Source organism: Ochotona princeps, unplaced genomic scaffold (assembly GCF_030435755.1).
Source record: "Ochotona princeps isolate mOchPri1 unplaced genomic scaffold, mOchPri1.hap1 HAP1_SCAFFOLD_113, whole genome shotgun sequence".
NCBI classification, from domain to species: Eukaryota; Metazoa; Chordata; class Mammalia; order Lagomorpha; family Ochotonidae; genus Ochotona; species Ochotona princeps.
Genome location: NW_026697518.1, coordinates 105395 through 110592, shown reverse-complemented (window position 1 = coordinate 110592; position 5198 = coordinate 105395). Strand labels below are relative to the sequence as shown.

General features: G+C 37.1%; 1 long non-coding RNA gene across 1 annotated transcript; it reads left to right on the top strand.

Annotated features, from left to right (window-relative positions):
* The first annotated feature begins 497 nt into the window (after window positions 1–497).
* LOC131479005 (uncharacterized) lies at window positions 498–4612 on the top strand. Its single transcript, XR_009244702.1, has 3 exons — window positions 498–538; window positions 2443–2480; window positions 4186–4612. It is a non-coding gene; the product is annotated as an uncharacterized LOC131479005 (long non-coding RNA).
* Window positions 4613–5198: the final 586 nt, after the last annotated feature.

The following is a 5198-nucleotide window of genomic DNA, read 5'->3' as shown; positions in this document are numbered from 1 at the left end:
CTGAGGGACTTAATGGAGCAGTCTGCATGGTTTCTTCACTTTTTTCTTCTTTCTGCCCTAGAATTAGTTGAAATGCCCACTAAAAACTAAGTTGCCAGAATCTGAGTAACCTTCCTCACCTGATGAAGTCTTCAGAACTGCACGGATCAAGCAGAATGATGACTTGGCACTTTCCTACTTCCTATAACCTTTCCTTTTCTATGTATTTATCTTTGTTCTTTAATGATGTAAACTACACTGGTAAAGACATAATTGGACTGAGAAATATTAGAAAGCTCATGGTGAATTTAAAATTAATACTTGTATTGCTCTGAGATTTTCAAAATTATAAACTGTGTTATCATGGATAAGTTTTCATAAAGTGTGTTGTATGCTAGCAATCTCATAAACACCCACATTGTGAGAATAAGTCTGTGGTGAAAAATATTGTGTTGCAGTTTTCAGCTGGTTAAATGATATTTGAAAACACTAAGAATTTTTTTATCTCCTATTTTCAACAGGTGATGTTCTATCAGGATGGAGTCTGATGTCTGGTCAGGTATGTTGCCTGAACACATTATTTCAATGCCAATTGGTGACTTCTGTCCCTTGATCTCTTCTTAGTCACTACAGAGTCGAGTCAGCCTACTTCCTTAGCATTTTCTTTGATTTTCCTTGAGCTTGCTTTAATGTAACTCAAAAGGCAACTCCATCAAAACTTGCATGTTTGAGTTCTCTAGCTTCATTTGAAATCTGTGGCTTACACATAAGGAGGAAGGGGTTCTTCGGGGGAGAATCAGCCAAGAGGTACCCAAACTGAGATCATGCTGTGGTTTAATGTTTTCCTGTCACTTGTTAGGGAACACTAACAGCACTGTCAGCTTCTTTATCCCTTGTCTTTTGCTTTATCAAAGTGTGGTTGTGATGCCAAGTACAAAAATGCTATCATTGACAAAAATGTAAAATCTAAAAATAAATTTAGCATACAGGCTTTTTTCTCTCCAAAAAGTATTCAGGGTAGGCATCAAATTCTCATCAAGCAGTAACTGTGTAAACTTATCTCTGTTGTGTTTCAGAAGCCACATGAGTCCCATGGGTTTATCATTTTTTTGATTTTTTTTTCATTGCCACTCAAGGTTGAAATGAGTATATTGTCTTCAGCTATACTGAGAAAACTCCAGGCTTTGCTTTAGCAGAACAAATGATACCAACACTGCCATCAATATCAGTGTCACATAGAATGGCTGACCAGAACTTTTGAGTGGGAGCTGACACCTGACATAGGGCCTGGGCCCATCCGTGTCTAGTGTGTTCTGATCTCCAGAAGAGCACAGTTGGCATGTTCTTTAGGATTTTACTTCCCAGTCACTTCCTTTGACCTCATATTAGGGACTACTGGTTCTCAGATGCTTGCATAATGTTTGGAAGCATTGCTGAAAATCTTTGTCCGTGAGGAGTGGATGGGGTTCCGTAGCAACATGTGCTGCAGGGGAACAGAACCATTTTGCTCCAGGCTGTTCCGTCGTTGTCTTACAGTTGCATACTAAATGGACACACTCCAAATGACCAGATCCACTCGGCTTATCTGTCTTTATCCTTCTTTGATATTGTAGTGTAACTCCAATTCTTTCTGCACAAATGGTATTCAAAGATAATAATAACACATGTTTAAAAGGAATCCAGAATACATATATACTTTTGTTAAAGAAAAACTTTAAATCTACCTATCATAATGTGTACTACCCTTAATTTTTTGGCCTGAATCTCAAAAATCTCATGAAAATCCTCAGTATAAGTGCATAATGCTGGGATTCAGACTATTTTACCACTGTCCAATACTTAGATGAATCTATTTCTGTAAAAATTTTAAATAAAGTTTCATTTTCCTGCAACAGAATAAATAAATACCCATTGGAACACCACCCATTGTTCAAGAACACTGATTGTACAAGCATCATCCCCTGAGAGAAGAAGCCAGGCCTGCACTTCATCTCAGGAGGACTGTCCATGAGGCCCCTAAACAAAGACCGTCATTCTGCCTGCATGCTCTTCTGTCCTGAGCCAGGGCCTGCCTTGTTCCCAAGAGATGCCCTCCCAGCATACTCACCAGGAAGGGAGAGGCCTCTTGAGCCCAGGCAGGCCCAGGACCAGCTCACCACATGGTCACAGTGGCTGGAGCCAGGACCCCATGGGTAAGTGTAAGTCACCAATACCAATGATAGTCAAGAATGAAAGAAAAAGAAAAGAATGAAATTAGAAACATTTTTTTCTCAGAAGTTATTAAAGCCATGAGCCTTTTTCTTAGTATACATATTTTAATAAGCTAATCTCAGAAAATAATCAGAGAAGTATCCATGGTACTGCATGGATTTTGAATAAGTTCTTTCACTGCAATCGATATGGAGTTGGATATGTGATCTACAAGTATTTTGACAATTTTTGTGTTGTTTTTTTCTTCAACAGATCACGTAATGTAGCTTCCAGAATTGAGCCAGAGCCAGGTATGTTGAACAACCAAAAGCTCCCAATGTCAAACAAGCCTAGCCTGATTCTGTTTGATCCCACATATGTCATCTGTTGGCCCTCTGTGGTACTAAAAAGCTGGCTTAGCATAATTCCTGGATACTTGCTGTGTTCCAGTCAAAGGATTACTTTTTCAGCATGTTTCGTTTTTCTAAGTTTGCTTGAAATCTTGTTTCTTACTGTAAAGTGGTACAGTGTCTTGGTAGAGCATTGTGCATGTGGCACCTAAACTAAGACTCCTGTTACTCCTCGTGTCTCTCTCATCCTGGTGGTCAGTAGAACACTGAATCTGCAGTTTACAAGCCACTGGTTTATTTTTTTTTTTTATGTCCTCACTCTGGCTTTTCCAAGGAGTAGTTCTAACTGTAGGGATACAATGTGACATTTGAATACAAAATGTTAAATGTGTGAATAAGAGTGCAGTAGGAAGTCACTTTGGTCCAAAAGGTACCAAATCATTATCTTCTCATAAGTCGTAGCTTTTTCATCAGCTTGTTTCCATGGTGAATTGGAAACCTACTTAAAATCCTCATCACGAGTATCATGGGTATATTGTACTTTGGTCGAATTATTTTTTTTACTGCCCTCAGATGTTGATACAAACTGTTGCTTGAAAATATACTAAGAAAATGACTTGTTTTTCTTCAGCAGAGGGAATTAAGCTACACATGCAAACCAGAGAAGCTCAAGTGTAATCAATGACCAAATTATACAGTGAGAGATGGTGTCAGCCTGAGTGTAGTGTAGGCCCACCCCTGTCTACTGACCCCTTCCTTCAGAGTTACTGAAGACGGAAGCTGAGTTGAGATGGTTCCTTATTTTTTAAAATTTGCTGTGCACATCTTTTAACCTCACACTAAGAACTACTTTTTTTCTAGAATGATTGCATTAAAAAAAAAAGAGTTTGCTTGGCATGTTCTGTTTCTGTCCATGAAGAATGAGTGGAATTCTTTGGACAAAATTGAGTTACCAAAACTAAAACAACCATTTTGTTTCAAGTGATTCAATCGTTCATTGTCTCGCAGTTGTACGTTGAATGGGAACCTGCCGAGCTGCCAGGTCCCTTCAGTGTGAATGTTTTCTACAAATACAGAGTTCAAAGATAACCTATGTAGTGTGCATTTTGAACATGAATTAAGTTGGGATCAGAAAGAACTAAGTATCCATTTTTTTCTCACAACTTACATTTTTCTTAAATGTTCTGCAACCCCATGAACATCATCATGATGAGTGTTATGGCTGGATTTATAATAATCTATTTTTTCACTTTTTGACCCTGAGACTTTTTAAAAATTATCCTTAAAAAGTTATTTTTTCTTGCATGGATTAATAACACCACTCCCAGATCTGATCCACACTCAGTTTCAGTGATTTACCTGTGTCTTCTATTTGGAGAGGATCCCAGGAGTGATCCTGGCATGCTCAGCACCATGTCTCCTGTCCTTGTCTTGTCAGTCACTGAAGGGTTCATTTGGCATGATTCCTTAGGACTTCTTCCTTTACCTTCCCTGCAACAGTGCTAACACCTGCTCCTCAAACTGCTGACTATTGGCAATGGTTTGATAGTCCCTTCATTGCTTGGAGGAAATCTTTGGCAAAAGTCCTTAAAGCAGGATTCAGGGTGCTTCCATACTCTGAGACGATTATTAACCAGAACAATCTTTCTGGTTTTTTCTTCAACAGAGAAACATCCTGGCAACTTGGAAGACCAAATGATTGGCAAGAAGGCTCAAGAAATCCTACGGACAGAAGACACATCTAGTAGAAGGCCACACAGCTCTTCTGTTCCGCCTATTCAGTTTTTAGTATTTTCCACACTTTTGTATGTCTAATTTTCTAAATTCCAATATCAACCCAAACTCTGTTTTTAGGAAAAAATGCAAAAATTCAAAATTGGGATGAAATTTATGCCCAGAAACAACCAAATTTTTTTGTTAACCAACAATGTAGGAATCACGACAAACTCAGTTTTTTCTTTTAGCATTGAGAGACTTTAAACAGCACACATAGTAATAAGCTGTTTCCAAAACATCAGCTCAGTTAATGTCACCCTTCAGTTTTCATCGTCATTACTCAAGGGGATTTCTAGTTCCTACATAATGAATATTTTAAGATAAAGTAAAAACCGTAAGAATGGATTAAAACCGTGAGCTGATGTTGGTATAAAAACTTTAAATCTATGCATAGATTTTTTAATATGTATTTTCATAAACTTTTTTCTGAGATTGTCTCTGTTAATATAAACATATTATTCAGAGATCTCAGAAAAAAGTTCATGAAAATATATACCAGAGAAATGTGTGCATGGATGTAATTTTTTTGTGCCAATACCAACTCATATTTAAATTCATTTTTATATTTTTTAATTTTATCTTTTTTGTTTGTTTTGAAATATCTATTCATTTGTAGGCTTTAAAAAATGTGCTTCTATACCATTAATAAACTGGATATTATCCCCAGGAGAAATGATGGTTTTAAAATATTGTAGAAACTGAAGATTAAATATGCATTTATCGAACACCTATGACAATGTTATTAGTTAAATACTGCACACAATGAGGAAGTGATTTCTAGCCCTTGTTGAAAACATTAGCTGAGTAATTATAAAATTGAACATTAAGAGTCAAAAGATTCGATGCACAGGAAAAATCAAAAGACGTACTTTCTAGAACAAAAAGCCAATTAGAATTTCATCA